Below are 19,556 nucleotides of genomic sequence, written 5' to 3'. Positions count from 1 at the left end.
TTGAGTCTCCACTGTCCACTCGCTGGACTGGGGTTTCCATCAGGAAGGGAGGGAACACAATTAAAGGATGCATATGAAATGACAGAAATCCGTGGGGGAAGTCTGCACCGAAGGGGTGATGTGTAATGGGGAATTCGATCGTGTGCGTTAGCTGTTTGGGAGTCAGAGTCCGGGGACTTGTGCCGTGCTAAAGCGGAGCAAGCCAGGGCCCTGACCCCACACCCCGTGGCACTGGGGCCGGGGCTCTGACTCACGGGTGACTGGGATTCCGTCAGCGTCTCCGTCCTGTCAGCCAGGACTGTGGGGCCCTGCTGCGGCCCAGGTGGACCCCCCCACCCCCCCGCCGGGGTGGGCTGGAAGGGAGCGTGCAGTCTGAGGGCCATCTGCTCTCCATGGATGTCTCGGCTTGGACTTCTTTCCCCACCAGCCCCTGGTTTCCCAGGACCACCCACAGCGGCAGAGAAGTCCCTGTTTTGGAGGGAAGTGTGCCCATGACTCACAGGCTCGGAGGCACCTGGCTCCAGCTTTGGAAAGCCTGTCCAGTTGCACAGTGTTGGTTTTTCAAGTTTGGGGCAGCCCATCCTTAGGGGGGTAGCCCATCTCTTGTCATAGCTCCCCAAGTCCTAGCTTTCTCCCCCTGCAGAAGTCCCTTCCTGTGCACCCGCCTTCCCACCTTCTTCCTGTTCCAGCCCGGATGGATTCTGGGCAGTGGTCCGAATGGGGGACCAGTTAGGTCATCTCTACAGGCCGGGGGCGGGGTTGTTACCCACAGCCTCCTGAGCAGGTAGCTGCTAAACAAAGTGCAGAGGACCACAGCTGTGTTCTCCTTCCCACTGGCTCCTGCCTGTCCCCCTGCCAAGCCCAGCCCCTTCAAACCCAGCCTTGGAAAGGGGGCTGTAGTTCTCAGGCTTCTAATAAGGAAACCTTTAGTCATCTCCTGGCCCTTTCTGCTGCACTCAGGCACCGAGGAGAAGTGTTTCATATTAGCAGCAGACTCTTTGAATACTAGTGGTTTGTCTGAAAGTTAGAACTCACCTCGAATCTTAATACTGCCTTTTTCGCAGTGCCAACTCGTGTTCTATCATTAAGCTCGCATGCCTGCCTTCAGTACACAATCTTTGTGGACTTGACGTTCAAAATTGTGGCCCTTTCACTTGCCCCTCTTCTCTCTCCAGTAAGAGGGGATGCCACTTTCCATGGCAGAGCAAGGACAGGAGATGCAAGAAGAGAGAAGACGGTGGACTCTGGCTCTTAGGGACCAATTAGGATGCTCTGACTTAGAACAGAGAATGATCTTCTGGGATCTGAGCCCTTGTGAACCTGGATCTTCCAGCGTCTGGCCCTCTCAGGGAAAAGGAACAAATCATCTTGGCTCCCAGATCTAGAGGTTCTGTCCAGAGCAGATTGGTCTGGGCAGTCAGGGGAGCTGTGTGTGAGGTGTCTGTTCCCAGAGCCAGTCTCCAGGGTGGGGACGAGAAGCAAGTAGGGAATTCTCATCCAAGATGCCTCCCCCAGGGTACAAGGTAGACCAAGCTGGGGCAGAGCCGAGCTATCTATTGGTAGGGACTTCTCATCTTTCCTCTCTTTTTTAGGGCCTGGCTGTCTCAGGTCGGAGCACCTGCTGTGCAGGATTGCGGAGGGAAGTCTGCTGTCTCTTTGTCCTGGGATTCATAAAAGTGAAAAAAAAAAATCTCACTTAATGAGACACTTGCCATGGTCAGGATTATTTCACTAATGGGAGCTTTGTGTGGAGGTGAGCTGAGAAGATATAGGGAGCAGAGATGAAGAGGAAAGGAGGCCCATTTAAGAATGATTGGGAAGGTCAAGGAGAGAGGTCCCCATGGGGGACGGGCTGGGGTTGCTGAACCGATGAAAGGTTCAGGGAAATGTATGTCTCAGGAGGCTGGCCACTGTGGCTGCCCTACTGTCCACCTTCTGCCTTCCTCTCACTTCTCACTTTCGCTTCTTCCCCAGTCCCAGGATTGGCAGGGACTCAAAGCTCCAGGACAGATTGCCAGAGGACCCACAGAGTGGAAGCCTCCAGAGCAGTTATGAGGTCTGACCTCTCTGTTCAAATGAGAAAACTTGTCCAGGTCCACGCAGTGAGTTGATAATAGAGACCTAAGCAGAATCTAGGTCCCAAGCAATAACTTCAGTAAGCATTAACTGAGCATCTACTATGCACCAGGCTCTGTGCTGGGCAATGGATGTTCCAGGAGCAAACAGAGACAAGTGAGCAGGATAAGCAAAGAAATAATGAAATGACCATTTCCCTGAGCTGAAGCAAGACAGATGACTTCAGATGGAAAGTGGCCCCAGGGTGTGAGTAGGGGTAATGAAAAAAAGAAAGGAGCAAACAAAATCTCAAGCCTTAGCACACAGTGGTGACGTTTTTGAACTTGCAAAAGAAAAGCAAACTTAAAGTTTCCCTAAATTCTCATTGCAAAATCAGAAATAGGAAGACGGTAAAATAATGTCTTTGAAACCTAAGAGGAACAGGGTTTGCACATGGGATTCTGAGCTCTATCTGAAGATCAATCAAGTTTGAAGGCAAAGTAAAGTCTGTTTGGGACACGTAAGAACTCAGAGTTTATTTCTCACTCATCCCTATTGAAATAATCAGAGGTGGTATTTCAGTAAAACAGAGGAATTAGACAAAGAGAATAGTGTCCACGCAAGACATGGTGGCGGTCCAGCGGAAGCCAGTGGGAGGGAGCAAGCTGGAGGGGTGGGGGGGTGGGAGGGACAGGCGGTACATGGCGGGGGTGCTCAGAAGATTCTCCTGCAGCGGCCAAGTTGTCACAACAGACCATTCCATTTCCTTTCCCCTGGTCAAATCACACTATTTAGTTCTGTGGTCAGATAATATTTCTATCCTACAATCTACCTGAATGAGGAATGCAGAGGGAGCTACAGTGAGACTGTACATCTTATAACTCTATAAAGCTAGTATTATCCGGACTACACATAACATAGAGTTCATGATATAAATCACTATGTGCTATACAATATATACCATGTAATATATAGACACACTATATTCTATATAATACTATACATCAAACATAGTAGCAAATATGGTTTAATAAAAATTATCAAACTAAGTCAAACTGGAAGGGGAGAATACATGCTAATTTCCCCAGCTTGCATAGCAAGGAGTGAATAGATAAATACACAAATTAAGAAAGAGGGATTCAAGTATATTACATAACACAACACAGGAAACACCAGCCACCAAATAATTAAAATCAGAGACTGTTAATTGTAGTTAACTTTGGGTCATTTGGACCTTGTGGGTAGAGGTAGGGGAAAGAAGGGACCCTTTTTATTCTATTTTATATCTCTTATACTGTTTTTCCCTCATGTACCCTTTACTTCTAATTTTAAAAATTCCTAAAATAAATAATGAAACGTCCACAGAGGAGAATACTATGCGGTGGTTAAAAACAATGGAGTCAACCTATTTTGACCTGGAAAGCTGTCCATTACAGAGCCTAGGTTAAAAAAGCAAGTTCTTAGAACAGTTTGTACAACATGCTATTTAACAACGGTTTGCCTAAGCACCTGAACTAGTGAGATTATCTTCCTTTCTGTGTTCTCCGCCCTATGTCAAGGGGCCTGCTTTTGGAAGTCCTCCTTGTCTCGGATTTGTGTAAGATACGTCTCTGGTTTTGCCACAGGGAAGAGCTATTTTATATCTGTTTCAAGTATCATATGTCAGTTTTTGATGATACGTGGTCAGCCCCAAGCCTGGCCTGGATGAGGCTGCTCAGGAGATGAAAGCCTTTCCCGTGGAAGCTTCTGGGGAGGGAGCATTGGAGCCTTACAGAGGTCAAGACTCAGAGAGTGCCTGGCCCACCTCCCTCATTTCACAGAAGAAAGCGCAGAGGTGGGGCCTGATAAAAGGTCACTCTGTTGAAGTTCTGTCCAGAAGAGAGAACTGGGCTGTTGAAAGCCGGAGTCCGGAGCCAGCCCCTGAGAAGTGGAAGGCGGGAACGGAGGCCTGAGGCCAAGGCTCTGCAGAAAATCCTATAGGGAGCTGGCCAGGGTGTGAGTGGAAGGGGGTGGGGGGATGCCCTTCAGGAGTTGCTCAGGGTACAGATGGCTTGACTTGGAGGGGAGACGGGGCAAAATCAGACCAGACTGCTCTTCCTTAGTGTCCCTGGTGGCTGGAAATGGGGGCAGGAGGAAGCATGTTGGGGCTCCTGGGGAGGGGCATGGTGAGGAGCTGAACTTTACGGGACATTTCTTGTGCCAGCTGCTGAATGAGATGCTTTCTCCTATATCATCTCATTTAACCCTCAAAGAAGACGTCTAAAGTAAATACACTTATCCCAATTGCATAAAGACAATGCTAGTCAGAAAACACAAGTTATTTAACTTGCCCCAAACCTTACAGCCAAGGAAGAGCAGAGCTAGAATTTGAATGTGGATGTGTCTGGTTCCAAAGTCCCAGCCCAAGAGATCAGAGGGCTTCATGAAATATAGGATAGCCAACTATAAGAGGAGACGTGTCCTTCCCCAACTGCGATGCGACTAATCCTGGTCCCTTCCTGTGTTCCCTTCCCTGCCTGTGTGATCAGTCCCTCTACCCAGTCCAGGAGTATCCAGGCACACTGGCTGGCTGGCTCCTGGGGACTAGGTGTTATGTTTGCTCTACAGGGCTCGGAAAATTCCCACCTTGGAGGGTACCGGCAGTGGAAGCTCCCTTTCTCACAGCTGAGGACACAAGGTCCTGTTGTGTCAGCTCTCGGAGGGAGATGGGCTGAGTCGGAGCGTGAGTGCAGGGAAGAGAGGGAAGCTGGAGTGCCGAATTCTAGGTTTTGAGGTGCCCAGCCCCACACCTGTCCTCCACCAACCTCAAGGGCACACTGACGGCTCTTGAGGGCCCTCCGATGCTGCCCCCGGCCTCGCCCGTGTCTCCCTAGGTACCTCTGCCTCCACCGAGCCTCTGACTTCAGGGGGAGGCAGGCAAGCCCAGGAGAGTATGTCAGTTAGGGTTTGTCGTTGACACGTGGAGCTCATTAACGAGGCTTATTTTTAAATTGTAATTGCAAAATGTAAATGCTCCCCAAACTGATGTGTAATTGCTACCCCCTCCGCCCCAGCCCTTCCCCTCTGGTGCCAGCTTTGCAAGGAGAGAATTAGAAAATAAAAAGGGGGTGGATTATGTAAGCAAAATGATTTTAAAAAAAGAGAGCGAGAGAGCTAAGAATTTAAGTGAGACAGCTGGCGGCTCCTCTGATTACCACCCTTCCAGCATTAGCTGCAAAAATTGTCCTTGCCGACTGCACCAATCCCAGCAATGGTGTCAACTGCGTTTAGTCCCTAGAACAGACCAGACTGGCACTCAGCAAGATAGTCCGGGGGGCAGTAGAGGGGTGGGGGGACGGGGGAGGAATGGGGAGGGAGAGGGAGGGGGATGTCAGAGGGCTCTATGAGGTTGCTCTAAGTCATCCACGGAAACTTTCCATTCTATGGAAAGATGCGACCCTCGGCAGGCGTGAGCAGTCCCTCAACCCATTTCCATCCTTCCCTTCAACCTAGCATAATTTTAGGAGGAGGCCAGAGCCCCCTCCATTCTCCCGGGCTGGTCTGGCCTGTTGGGACTTGAGCTCCTGCAGTCTTGGCGAGGAGAGCAGTTGGGCTCTCAATACAATGACCAGGCCCAGGAAAAGCCACCAGACTTGGCAGCGACACCTGTCCACATGGGTTCACCGGGAGTTTCTGACCCTCTCTCTTTTTTCTCTTTCTTTTCTCTCTCTCTGATTTATTTATGTCATTTTCCCATCTTCTTTAAGGCCTCACCACCACTATCATCTGTAGAGATCTCTGTCCCAGAAATGGGCATTGTAGAATTCACACTTAGGGTGAACACTTGAGCTCCCTACATAGGCCTTTTTCTCTGGCTTTTACCTCTAGGAGCCATAGCAGGCTTCAGCATGCTCCCCACATCTCCCTACCCCTAAAACACAGAGCTCCCCAAATGGCCAGAAGGCACAGGAACCAGGATGAGCACTGAGGGGCCAGTTCTGCCCATGTTCCCCCCAGAATACCTGTGGCCTGGCTACCTTGGGGAGCTGGCCCCAGGAACATTCACCTTTCTGCTCCAGTACTGTCTCCCTCTCCCTCTCTCTGGGGAAACCAGCTTTTGGGAGGAACTGGGCAATGACTGCCCCCAAAATGAAAGCTGATGACCCGTAAGGTCACGGCAGCCCTGAGACAGCAGGGAAATTTACACGAAGTCCTGGGCAGAGTCCTTTGGAGTCGGGGCCCAGTCTCACCACAACAGATCCAGTCCTTATCGTGGCATACTGGAAAGAAAGAGGGGTTGTTTTGGAAAACTGGGTTTCTAAATCCCTGCCTATAGTGGTACTTAATGTCTTTGAGATCATGAAGTTGCTTAAGGGGATTTAAAAAACCCTGTCTGATAAGAGGATTAAATGAGAGTCTCCATTCAAAATGCCTTATAGGTTCTAAAGAACTATTTCTCAGAGTTCATCAGAAACACCTGGGATGCAGTTTCCTTCGTACTCATCAAAAACACTTGGGGTGCAGACTCCTGGTCTTAACCTCGGCTTAGAAAAGCAGACACTCCGGAGCGAGGCCCAGGTAGTGCCTCTTAACAAAGACTCCCAGGCAATTCTTAAGTGATAACGCTTGCTCCAGAAGGTTATACGATGGTTATGGTCATGGTGGATGGAAGCAGCAGCCCAACTATCTGCGTCCACAACACTTCATTGTTCCCAGACTACGGAGAAGAAAAGAGAGGGGCGCAGGGATGAGGCACAGCTCTGGCCCTGTCCTCAAGGAGCTGAGGAGGAAAAACGTAAAAACAATACAGCATTGTGGGTTCCCAGCTTGTATAAGCTACAAACCAGCTAATGGGATGGGCAGCTTCTCGAAGTTTCCAGAAGAAAAGATCATCTGCCTGCAGGGTTTACCTATGTGTTTAAGGATGGAGAAGCATTTCTTACTGTTTGGGTGATCCTGGCGACTCGAGGATGGCCCTCAGGAGACTCACTCCCTCTTCTCACTCCCAGCTGGGCCAGAAATTCTTCCTGTCAGCTAGCGCCCAAGCACCTGTAAAAAAGGGCAGAGCAGCTTTCAGAAGGGATTAGAGGCCCCGGGTGATCAGAAACCAGGGGGGCACCCACTCTGGCTCTGAGGGATATATACCATCTCCTCCACAGAACCCCCTGCCATGTTTACGATGCCAGTTTCTCTCCGCAGTGTGGCTGCTCAGGCCCACTGAGTCATTTGAGAGCCCACGTCCTTGTCACACAGTTGCAGTACGCTGTGGTCACCCGTCTGGTTTCCTGATACCAGTTGCACACGTGGCCCTCTCTCCCCGAGAGTGTGGGCAAGTCTGAGAGATTCTGGGCCCTAGTTAGTGCGGAGCTGCCTACTTCTTTGAAACTGTAGGAAGCTCAAAGGAAGAGTAGCCATCACGTTCAGATGTGTGGCTGAGTCTTGGGCCCTTTTCCAGCGGCAGGCTTTGGCTGGGGTTCTGAGGAAACGTTAACAGGTGAGGGGGAAGGGGACCTGTGGGCAGCAGGGAGGAAGAATCAGGAGGGCAATGGACCCCAAGCAGAGATGGGCAGTGAAGGACAGCCTTGGCTTAAAGTCGGCTCTGGCTGGACTACTTACTGATTTATTTTTAGATCGAAGTGAATTATTTTGGTTCTCAGTATTCGAAATGAACCACGACGTCCAGAAACCAAGGTCGGTGGTCTGCACTGTTCTAAGGCCTGGCCTGACACTTCCCAGACACACACATTGGTTTTCTCCTCATGGATTGAATTACTAATTTAATCCCAAGGAGGCTACGTTTGGGGCTAGGATGGCAGGGTTACGGGACGGAGAAGGGAGGAGGGCGGCTTGATGCCCAGGTGCATTTGCAGGACAGCTTAGGGGAGCACTTCCAGCCAAGAGCCCCAGCTTTGCAACCAGAGGTAAATGCATCTTTAACATTCACAGTTCCTTCCTAGTTAACACCATCTTAGTCTCCTTGTAAAAACACATTTGCACCTCAGTAAAGAATGTAATTAACCAGCGACATGACAACAGGAGGAGCTAAACAGTGGCCTGGGCTTGGAGCTGCAGTGGGGAAACGGAAGCTTAGACATTCGCCTGAACAAGATTTTCCTGCCTTCCTTCCAGTGTGCGTGCGTGCGTGCGTGTGTGTGTGTGTGCGCGTGCACGCACGCGCGCAGGCACGCGTGCTCACCAACACGGGCACCACTGGGGCTGGGGATGGCAGAGACACAGCATCCGGGTCCTGACAGGGTATGAATTCTCGCCTTCATGAAAGAGTGAGCTGGGGTATGCTATAAGGATGGGATGAGCTGAGAGAAGCTTCCAAGATCGCGAGGTTGGTGAATGAATTTCCATTAACAAAAGCTTCCTGGGTTAACACCAACCCTCTGCCCACACCCCAGACTCCTCCCAAGAGGAACTGAGGAATAGAGATACATTCAGAGCAGCATGAGGGGCAGGTGCCCCCCACCCTCCCCTGGCCACGGCCAGTCCTGGGGCAGCCACACAGAGAGGTCCAAGGGATCAGGACCAACCGAGGAAGAGTATGTCCTGAGCACCAGATTACTCGTGTCCCACTCCGCATACTCCCAGCCTGTTCCTTGTCCCCGGGGCTGTGGGTGAATTCTGTGAATGGCTCCCGGTTGTCTATCCCCCACCCCCTGGCAGCAAACCCAGGAGAGGTGTCCTGTTCATTTCACTCTGCCACCACTTCCCATCCCTTTCCCATCAGGGCAAGAAAATGGTCCTCCTTCCTTTCCTTGCCCAGTGACACAACCAAGCATGGGCCCTGTCCCTGGCCATGCCTGCCAGGCCCCTTGTCACCCACAGTTCACCTCTTCGGCTTGTCAGCTGCCTCCAGACTGAGCTTTCCAGGCAGACGCCCTCACTCTGCACCAATCCCGGGCCCCATACAAGGCAGGACCTTGCTACCCCTCAGGGGTTTGCTGCCATGTCAGCTCCTTCCCCAGAACTTTCAGGGACTCCCTGCTCACAGAAGACACCAGCAGAGGTTCACTGATGGCACTTTACCAAGTGCAGCCTTCAGGGTATCTGAAGTCTGGCCCCAAACCGCCCTGCCCCACTCCTCTCCATTACCCACAGGCTCTCCACCCTCCCTCCAAACGCTAGCATTTTCTGTTCTCCAAACCCGTCCCACAGCTTCCCACTTCTCCTGCGGCCCCAGTCCTGTATTTCAACTCAAACATTCTGGTTCTTTCCTCTAGAACCGCAAGTAATTTTACCTCATCTGTGTTTCCAAGTAACATGCTGTTTATCATTCTCTGGAAGCTTTTGCCACATTCTGTTCCATGCTATAGTTATCTTATGTATTTTTCATCTCTTTCCAAACTGTAAGCTCTTCATGGGCAAAGACTCTGTCTTATCCCCGTAATTTCTCAGTTCACCAAAAGCTTGCACATGTAGTGTCTGCTTTAACTCTTAAAGCGACCTCTAAAGGTTATTATTTTAATACAACTTCATTTCCATTGCCATTACAAAACAATATATGCTGACTAGGGAAAAATAGATAAATAAGAAGGAGAAAATTTAAGTTAGTTGTAATCCCACAAGACAAAGATAGACAGAGTTAATATGCAGAATAAAACTCCTCTTTCTTAAAAACAGTATCACACTATATAGGCTGTTCTGTAGTCAGTTTTTTATATTTGTAACATACAAACACCTTTGCATATAAGGAAAATATGCATTACAATCTTAGTGGCTAAATGGCATTCCATTTACGGATGTACTATAATTATTCAGCCAGATTTCTATCAGTTGTTGTCTAGATTATTTCCAGCTTTTGCTATCATAAGTAATGTCCAAACTTATAGCTGAATTATGCCCCAGACTTGATCATTGTTTTAGAATAAGCTTCTAGATGTGGAGCTGCCAAATCCAAAGGTATGTTCACTTTTTTTTTTTTAAGATTTTATTTATTTATTTGACAGAGATCACAAGTAGGCAGAGAGGCAGGCAGAGAGAGAGGAGAAAGCAGGCTCCCCACTGAGCAGAGAGCCCGATGTGGGGCTTGATCCTAGGACCCTGAGATCATGACCTGAACCAAAGGCAGAGGCTTTTAGCCCACTGAGCCACCCAGGTGCCCCGGTATGTTCACTTTTAAAAAATTTTTACAAATTACTTACAGGAAGGTCACACTGATTTACATCCTATCTGCAATGTATGGGAGATTCCTTTTTCTTTCCGGGTGGTTGTTCCCATTTTACAGATGTGGATAATGAGGCTTAAGAAGGTCGGGTCCTGGGCTTACCTCAAAAAAACAGCCAGCGAGTGGCATGTCTTCCGATTCCAGACATTGACAGTTTGTGATTCCAACCTTGCCCCTGGTCTTTGCTCCTATACTTCTTACCCATTCAAAGGGAGTGCTTGTGGTACTAAGTGCTGAGTAAACATTGCTGCCAGAAAAAAACAGAGGAGGATGTGCCCTCAGTTGTCCGGTGGGCCTTTCCTGGGAGCTCTGCGGGTGTCAGCCTCCCCTGCCTCATTTCCCAGGTGTCTGGGGCCAACTTAGATGAAAGCTCTCTTCTTGGGGAGCTTTTTACGCTTCCTTCCTGCCCTCTGCCACCTCTTTGGACAGAGGAACATTGCTTCAATTGAGCCTCCACGTATTATGAACCTACTGCATACTGAGGTCTGGGCATAAAAGATCATGCGTGCGTGCGTGCGCGCGCGCGCACGCACGCACACACACACACACACACACACACACATTCTCCCTGTCTTCGAGGTGCTCACAGTCTAGATAATAAGGAAACAATTGTACCCTCCAATGTGTGGTGGCTGCTGCTTCTGGCTGTCGGCCACACCACCCACTCCTCCGCAAAAGTCCACAGTGGCAGGGGTGGGGAGAGAGAGGTCCGGGTCAGGGAGAGGAAGGGTGCAAGCCTTGCCTGCCGGCTCCTTCAGCCTCTAATTGTGTCCTTTCTTTTTCCTTTTTTTTTTTTTTTAAGGTTTTATTTATTTATTTGTCAGAGAGAGAGAGAGAACAAGCAGGAGCACAAGCAGGGGGAGCAGCAGGCAGAGGGAGAAGCAGGCTCTCCGTTGAGCAGGGAGCCTGATGTGGGACTCCATCCCAGGACCCTGAGATCATGACCAGAGCCGAAGGCAGACACTTAACTGACTGAGCCACCCAGGCTCAGCCGGAGCTCCTTCTCCATGTCCTGCTGCAGCCACGTGATTTTCTGTCTTCTCTCTCTGCTCTAGCTTTACCTCTGCCCCCAGACGCCACCCTGAACGTGGCACTGAGGCTCCAGAGCCCCTCAGACAGGACCCACACGATAATAGAGAAGAGAAGCTGGCCTGCCCCTATGCAGGCACTAATCAGGCCCCATCTAAGGGAGGTGGGATGGTCTGAGGCGACACCAGCATGCCCCCATGGGGCACCCCTTCAGGGTTGCAATATACAAGGATTTCTCCTTTCCTGGAACTGACAACTACCTGCTTCCCAACCGCCTGGGGAAAGCTTTCAGACAGAAATTCAGCTTGTAATCTCCGTTCTGTCACTGCCAGCAACTGCTCTGAGCATAAGGAGGGCAATGCACATGACGGAGAGTGCTGAGGAGGAGATAGTCTGGGGCTGGGGGTGCCAGGAGGAGACTGCCCTGGGGGCTGTGGCCACCCGTCCTAGCCGGGCATGCTGTCCCTCCACTCACACCTCCCTTGCCTGAGGGAGGGGCCGGAGTGTGCCTTTTTCTATCTTGGCCAGAGAAACACACCACCCTTCCTCTTGGGGTCCTGTGAAATCCCTCTCCTCTAGAGGCTAGTGTGCGGCCTGCAACACTACTGCCCCAGGCCCGGGACTTAGGCTTACTTAACAGGCAGCCTGGGCAGACAGAAACAGACAGAGATGGATGGATGGGAAGGCGGGGACCCTATGTGACCTGATGGCCCAGATGTTTCAGGAACAAAGGAGGAAGCAGAAGTGTCATCTTGAAGATAAAGTCCCATCTGTCCCTACCAGATCTCCGGGAGATCCAGCAGCCTCCATCCCTGGTTCTCTGGCTCTCGTCAGGCCCTTCCCTGCCTTTCCAAGCTTTAAACCAGGCCACCCTCTGACAAGGACAGGCAGGCTTCCCCAGAGAACACCTTTGCCTGTTTTGCCAGCGCATACCTTTTGCAGGTGACTAGCACAATGGTGAGCCCTGGGCCTCTGAAATCTCTGGCTAGAGGCACGCACCAAAGGCCCGTTTTCTGCCCACTCTGAAAAAGCTGCCCCATTCTATATCTAAAAATACAAAAAATGCAAAAAATATCAGAGTCACTGTCTCCTTTGGCTTAAGAGCCTTGAAAGAGCCTGTTCCCACCCTGGAGCCCCCCACCCCCCAGGGCCTGTTCTGGCCTGAGTGTGGTGACGGAAGGACCCTCAGGCACCTCTCCCAGGGCAGACATCTGTGAGTGTCCAAGGCCACTCTCACTGCCTTGTGGGGTGAATGAGTCAAGGAAGCATGGCAGCTCTTTCCAGCCTGGCCATGGGTTTGCTAGGTGGGTCCAAACCCTTCACCCTTTGAATTCTGTTCATCATCACCATCATCACCAACACCATCAGTCTTCATCATTGTACACAAAAGCCTGGACCTGACAGTGTGATCTCATTCTCTGACCGCTCTGGCTGTTGAACCCTCCCGTCCCCGCGAAAGCCTCACGGATCTGCAGAATGACAAGGCTGGTCTCAAAGAGACCAGATTCCCATCCTTTTGGAAGAGAGGGTCTCCATCTCTAGAACCATCCTTTCAATGCCGTTAAGACCAGCCCTGACTTTGGAGAAGTTACTTAACTTTTCCAGCAGGATTCTCTTTGTTGGAGAAAACTTCGGACCCACTGGAAGCACTCTGAAAATCTCTGCAAAGCCCTGCATGTCTCCATCCTCACTTTCTGCTTGGCTGGGCTCAGCCCCTTCTCTGACAACTCCCCTACCATTCCTTTCCCCAGGGTTCTGACCCTCCGGTCAGTGAGCCCCTGCTCCCTCATCCAACAAGCCTGTAGAATGACCTCATCCTGAGACAGCCTTCTCAGCCCCAGAAGCTCTCTCCAGAAGTAGAAAGTAAGTGTACCTTGGCACAAGCTAACCATTCATTTTTGCCCCGACCTGAAGTGGACCACGTTTTCCTCCTCTCTAGTTCCTCTGCCACACCTTAGCTCAACAATTGCCTCCTACTGGGTTTCTCTCTGTGGCCCAGTCTATCCTCTACATGGCTGCTGCAAGGATGGTTCTAGAAGATTAGAACCTTCTCTGTGCTATTCTTTTAGCACTTAGCCCACCAGGTTGTGGTTGTCTGTTTGCCACTCCGTCTACCCCACTAGATTATATCCTCCTAAACTGTCTCAAGCCTATATATCTCTCCAGAGCCCAGTATGTATTTTGGACATATTGGATGCTCAATAAATATTTGTTGAATGAAGGAATTAATAAATGTCTATATTCAGCGAGGATATGTACACACAACATGCAAATGTTCTTTACAAAGAGCTATGGTATCCAGTTTGTTATTTAATTCTTGCAATGGCCCTATAAAGTAGGTATTATGAGCCCTGTTTTTAAAAGGGGTAACTGAGCTTAGAGAAGTGACTTTGTGACTTGCCCAAAGTCATAAAGCTGGGTAAAGAGTGCAGTGAAAGAGCAGAGTCCAGGGAGCTTCACGGTGACCCCCTCTGCTACACCTGCTCGCCTGCCGCGGTCCTCCCAGCCAGGGAAAGGGTGCGAAGAGGCTGAGCTGCTTCATTCGGGAAATAAACAAGAAGGATTCTTCTTCTCATCATCTGGTGAGTCGCTGACATTTTGTTTGACAAAGAATCTAGGAAAAGCCTCTCTTGGGACTAGTTTTGGGACTAGGCTGTGATAATATTGCTTTATTGAAAAAGGATGCTAGGAACTGAGCTCCGGATGGCCTTTTACGTGGAGTAATTTATGCAGGAAATGAGAAATAATTTTTTTTAAAGAAACACACATTGAACTGTATATGGTCACAAAGGGTGACAACACACACACAAACACAAACCCACAATCCCAGAAACATGGCCACAGACCCACAAAGGTACAAACTCTAGTTCCCAGTCATGCTCACAGCCACACACCCCATAAGAAGTCACAAGACTCCCAGTCACACCAGTACAGAGCCCTTGTAAGTGGGTACACTCACTTGCAACAGTCCAATGGCTCTGGTTTTCCCTTTCAGGCCTTCCAGGGGAAATTGCGATTTTCCCGCACACATGTAAATTTCAGTCATTAAGGAACGAACAGGAAGCATGACATTGAAAAAATTAATCTCTCTGTGCCCCCCTGCCCTACTCAGGGCCCTGTTCCCTCCTGCGATGATCACCCTGCTTGTGGAGAGATGCTGCCAACCCGATGACCTAGCACCCACGGCACAAGTTCCCACTCCCACAGATTTACATCTTAGGCTTCACAGAGGTTTCAGTCATAACCTGCTCCTGGAGGATAGCGAAGGAATAATAACAAGGGCGAGAGATGAAATGTCTGTAAAATTCTCATTCAGATGCCACTCAGAAATGAATGTCGAAAATGGAAGGGACGGTAAAAGGATTTTATTTAAAATGCTTCCCTCCCTAGGCTGGTGATGAAGGGTTGGGATTCATAAGGATATCGGGAAGTCAAGAATTCTCTTCCATTCATGGTGATTTTTGACCTGGGTTCAGAGCAGAGCCCCGGATTCCTGTTCTGGTGGAATTAACAACTGAGATACTCAGGCCAGAAACTGCACCTGGAACCAGCACACCTGACTTCTAGTTATGACTCTTCTGTATTATTAGCTCTGGATGTGACCCTGGGCACACCACTGCTTGGGCCTCAGTTTCTCTATCTATAAAGTGGGAAAGTTAGGACCACATGGTTGCTTCTGCCAGGGTTTCATCAGAAGGCCCCTTGCTCTGCCTTGGCCAAGTGTTAGTGAGACATCCTACACTTCCGTGTCTGCATGGTGATTTATACATCCCAAACCATATCCAGCCACATCTGTGAGCTTTTTCTTGAGTGTCACAGTAACTTTGGGATGTTGGTAGTGCTGAAATCAATACACCCATTTTACAGATAGAATAATCAAAACTAAGACTTAAAGAGTCTTGGCCAAGGCTGCAAAAAGAATCAGTATTGATTCAACTTACACAGAATTCAAATCTCTTGAATATCACTCCCTATATAAAGGGAAAAAATGTATAACATACCTTGAAAATCCTGGCATTTGCTCTGGAAAATATTTTTTTTCTATTGCTTATCTTGGACTTGTTAAATAACAACTGTGATTTTAAGGCTCCCGCTGCCTTTTTGCACGGCTTAGGATGGCTGCCCAGGGCAGATGTTCTTTCATTTAGGAAAAAGATGTAACCATCCTTTGGCTACTAAAGGAGGGCCTGATCTGGGAGGGGAAAGATCAAAGAAAAGGGAACTCATTTGTTATTTGCTCTTTCAACAAATGTTTATTGAGTGCCTGCTATGTGCTAGGAACTGTTTACAATTGTTAAAAAAAAAAAAAAAAAAGATGAAAATCTCAGCATTCATAGAGCTTACATCCTGGTTGGGAGAGGGTGGAAATGGGAATGGTGGACAGATGATAGCAAGATGCATAAATAAAATATACAGTGTCAGATAATAAGGGCAAAGCAGAAAAGGTAAATGGAAGGGAGTAGAGTGTTTGGAATTTAAAGTTCCCCACTGACTTCCTAGGGAAACGAAGAAGCCAGGCCTTAAAGATAGAGAAGTGTGAAACTCAGCAGAAGAGAGCAGAAAGAAGGTTCCAGCAAGGGGGTGGCTGGCCAGGCTGTGCAGGAGAAAATGGACAGTGAGATGCCTTCTCTGCAGATGGGAGAGGGATCTGAAGAAGTTGACTCATCTGTGAAGCTTAACTTAGTCCTACTCTGGGCCATGGCCCCCAGCAGGCCTCTTCTCCTGGTGGAGACCAGGGCTAGGTGAGTGAGGCCAAAGGACTGTCAAAAAGCTCAGTAGTGGAGGTGAAACCTGGATCAGTGGGGAGTGTGGAGCCTCACCATATTGTAATTCGAGGCAGAAATGATGATCCTGTCATCATTTAAAAGTCTGGTGTTTACTGTGTATTTATGTCATTGATTTTGATAAAAAATGTTTTTCTTTAATTAAAATAGTATTTCTTCTGATGACTGAGTTTTTGGGGCCTGTGGGGAGTCCCGGGAGGCCTGGCTCCTGCATCTTTAGTAAGAATGTACATGAGACAGCTCTGTGCTGGGAGGAGAGAGAAGGGGCCATGCCCGCAAAGAAGGAAGTGGGCAGGTAGAGCAAAGGAGGCCTCACGAGCAAGACAGACAGGAAGGGGAGCAGGACTTATTCCCGGAACAGAACCTTGAAGCAAGACATGACCAGGAGAATCCAAACACCCTTGCTCTCCTGGGTCCTCGGGGGAAGTTGGATTTCCCACAGTGTGGGAGGGAATCTCAAGCTGTTCTACCAGGATATTCATGGGAAAGTAAGCCTTGCAGTCTGGAGGGCTTGGGGGGCACACGGCTGATGGCAGATGGCCAAGCACTACTCCTCCCAGCTCCACAGCCAAGGGTCCACTGTGATAATTATACTGTGAAGGCACCAGAGTCTATGTGGGGGTTCTGGGAGCAAAGCTGCTGGTTGCCACCATCAGCAGTCCTGCCCTGGTCTGGGAGGGGAGGGGAAGGTGGTCACTATTTGCTTTCACTCCAAGGGAAAGGATAGGGTGGCACCTTGTCGCTCTGTCTGCTCATCAGAGTGTGACCCCCCCCCCCGGGGGTGGGTAGAGAATGGGAGGGAAACAAAAGGGAAGGGCGCCTGGGTGGCTCAGTGGGTTAAGTCTCTGCCTTTGGCGCAGATCATGGTCTCTGGGTCTTGGGATCGAGTCCTGCATCAGGTTCTCTGCTCAGTGGGGAGCCTGCTTCCCCCTCTCTCTCCCTGCCTGCCTCTCTGCCTACTTGTGATCTCTCTCCTCAAATAAATAAATAAGTTCTTTAAAAAAAAAAACACAAAAAAAGGGAAGACTCTGTATGACAGGGCCAGTGTTCTCCAGGGCACCCCAGCCCTCTGGCTCACAGATCTGCCTCCAAGGGAGGTTTCTGGACCCAGAGCCAGTCTGCTTTCCCCACTCTTGTTCCTTGCTTTCTCCAAACCCTAACAGACAAACCCCTAGGACCTAAGATGATCTAGTCCTATGCTCAAAAATCTTACTGTTAAAAAAAATAGGTCAGGTAGTTGAGATCTTTCATGACATGGCCCCAACCTCATTTCCCTGGCTTATCTTTCACATCTCTCCTTCAAGTCAGGGGACAGCAAACTATACCCACACCAAATCCTAAGATGGTCTCTTTTTGCCAATAAAGTTTTATTGGAACACAGCCACACCCATTCATTTGCTAATAATCCACGGTGGCTTTCCTCAACAGCGGGAGAGTTGAATCGTCTCACCACAACACCTGGAATATTTACAGGCTGCAGCGTTCCATGAAAAGTTGGCCGACCTGGTCTCAGTTCTAGGAAACCTGAGCCCATCCTCTTCCCTGCAGACCCCTCCGGCCCTTGCTGGTTCTACTCCCCAAGCCTCGGGAGCTCCTTTCGGCTGCTGTAGTAGCTGAAATGGGGCTCATTCTTCAAGGACTCAGCTTCTATATTATCTACTCTGTGATGTCTCCTGAATTCCTATAAATATTGCTTCCCTCTTCCCCCACCCCGTACAGCCCCAGCGTATCGCTGGGATGACCACACATAATTTATCACCCAAACTGGCACAATTTTGAGAATGAAGGGGATCACGATGAATAATTACACGGAAATTATAGCCTTCAACCGAGACCATCCCAAGCAAATGGGGTCACAGGGCGGCCCTACACTTAATGCTTAGTTCATTCTCCCTTCTATGGGTCAGCTGTTGACATATTTAGCTCCCACAAAGGCACAATGCTCAATGGCAAAGGCAGTGTGTGTGTGTGTGTGTGTGTGTGTGTGTGTGTGTATGGCACTGTGGGAGGTTTTGTTGACCCTGAGAGCATTCATATAGATAAGCTATGATCAATTAATATTGTTGAAATGAAAAAAGGAAGAGCTCTGGTCCTAAAGGAAACAAAAGCAGCTTCTCTAAGAGCAGCAAGCTGGAACGACCAAGGACAGAGGAACCATTAGCCAAATGGAGAGCCACTTGTAGCCAGTGGAGGGTGCCCACCTGTTTGTGTCGTGCGTGCACGCCCAGCACAAGAGACCATGCCAGGGCGTGCTACCCCCTGGTACTCCCACCTGCTTCCTTGGCTGCCCTGCAGCCCCCTACCTTCCTCTTCCCAGCTCTGCCAATCCCGAGCTTAGCTGCTTTCCCTCCAGCTCTCTCTCAGGATGGCTGGGGTCCCCCTACATACCAGAAGGCTTGGCTTGCAGTGGTCAGAATAAAAGGGAGGAGCACCATTTCAAGGATGATAGTTTATTTCTGCAGGTTCTGAGCTGAGGCTGAATCCTGGGTGTTCAGAATTGAGAGATACATCTCCCTTCATAAAGCACCAGCACATTCTATAGACGGCAACTCACCAAAGTGGGAAACAGCAAGAAACTAAGATGACCCATTTAACGTATTGATACTCTCCATCTGTTCTCTACTAAACAGCCAGGGAGATCTTTTTGAAGTGCAAATCCATTCTATCCCCTCCCCTCTTCTCCCTGGTTTCAAACACAGTACCACCTTCCCATGCCTCTTGAGATCAAGGCCAGAATCCTTACCTTGGCCTAGAAGTTCAGGTGTGGTTTGGCCCTGCCCAGCTCATCTGCTTCCTCTAGCTTGCTCTTTGCCTTCCAGCCATCCAGGACTTTGGTCCCTCAAATAGAACGTGCTTCCTCTACCACAGGACCTTTGCATAAGCCAACCTGCCTTTCTGGAAGATGCTCTTTTCTTGTCCACATTCAACTAGTGACAGCCTGTTTCACTTTCACATCTCAGCACAAGTCACTTCTTCAGAGGAGCTACGCTGAACTCTTGTGCCGGGTGAGGATACTCTGTATGTTGCATTTCTTTCTTTCTTTTCTTTTCTTTTTTTTTTATTTTAAAGATTTTATTTATTTATTTGACTGAGAGAGACACAGTGAGAGAGGGAACACAAGCAGGGGGAGCGGGAGAGGGAGAAGCAGGCTTCCCACTGAGCAGGGAGCCTAATGCGGGGCTTGATCCCAGGTCCCTGAGATCATGATCTCTGTATGTTACATTTCTTCATTCAGTTTGAGTACTTAATTCATATTATGATTCTTGGAGTAATGCCTAGGCTATCAGGCACTAGGCTATAAGGTCCATGTGGGCAAAGACCCCTGATTGTTTGGCACACCTTGAGTCCCTAGCACCTAGTAGCTCTCAAAAATTTTAACGGAGTGATCATTCGCACCAACCCGAGTCAAAGATCAGGAAGGTGACGTCGGACCATTTCTCAGTGTAGTAAACTAAAGTGACTGGAAGTAAGAGCTAGGGATTAACTTCTCCTCATCCTCCACTTTTAGCTCTTTCTCCTCCTTATCCTAACAAAGC

General features: G+C 49.3%; 1 protein-coding gene across 5 annotated transcripts in view; it reads right to left on the bottom strand.

Annotated features, from left to right (window-relative positions):
* PKNOX2 (PBX/knotted 1 homeobox 2) overlaps nucleotides 1-19,556 on the bottom strand; it is a 259,719-nt gene that overhangs the window by 87,116 nt on the left and 153,047 nt on the right. For 4 of the 5 annotated variants that reach the window (XM_032359678.1, XM_032359674.1, XM_032359677.1 and 1 more), the window contains one exon: nucleotides 6,978-7,083. The gene's annotated coding sequence lies outside the window, so the exon portion shown is untranslated. Of the gene's footprint in view, nucleotides 1-6,977; nucleotides 7,084-7,972; nucleotides 7,987-19,556 lie in introns of those variants that run through there. The other variant, XM_032359676.1, reaches the window with a different exon arrangement.

The sequence above is a fragment of the Mustela erminea genome, chromosome 9 (assembly GCF_009829155.1).
Source record: "Mustela erminea isolate mMusErm1 chromosome 9, mMusErm1.Pri, whole genome shotgun sequence".
NCBI classification, from domain to species: domain Eukaryota; kingdom Metazoa; phylum Chordata; class Mammalia; order Carnivora; family Mustelidae; genus Mustela; species Mustela erminea.
The sequence above is the reverse complement of the archived record's forward strand: the minus strand, read 5'-3'. Positions and strand labels throughout refer to the sequence as shown.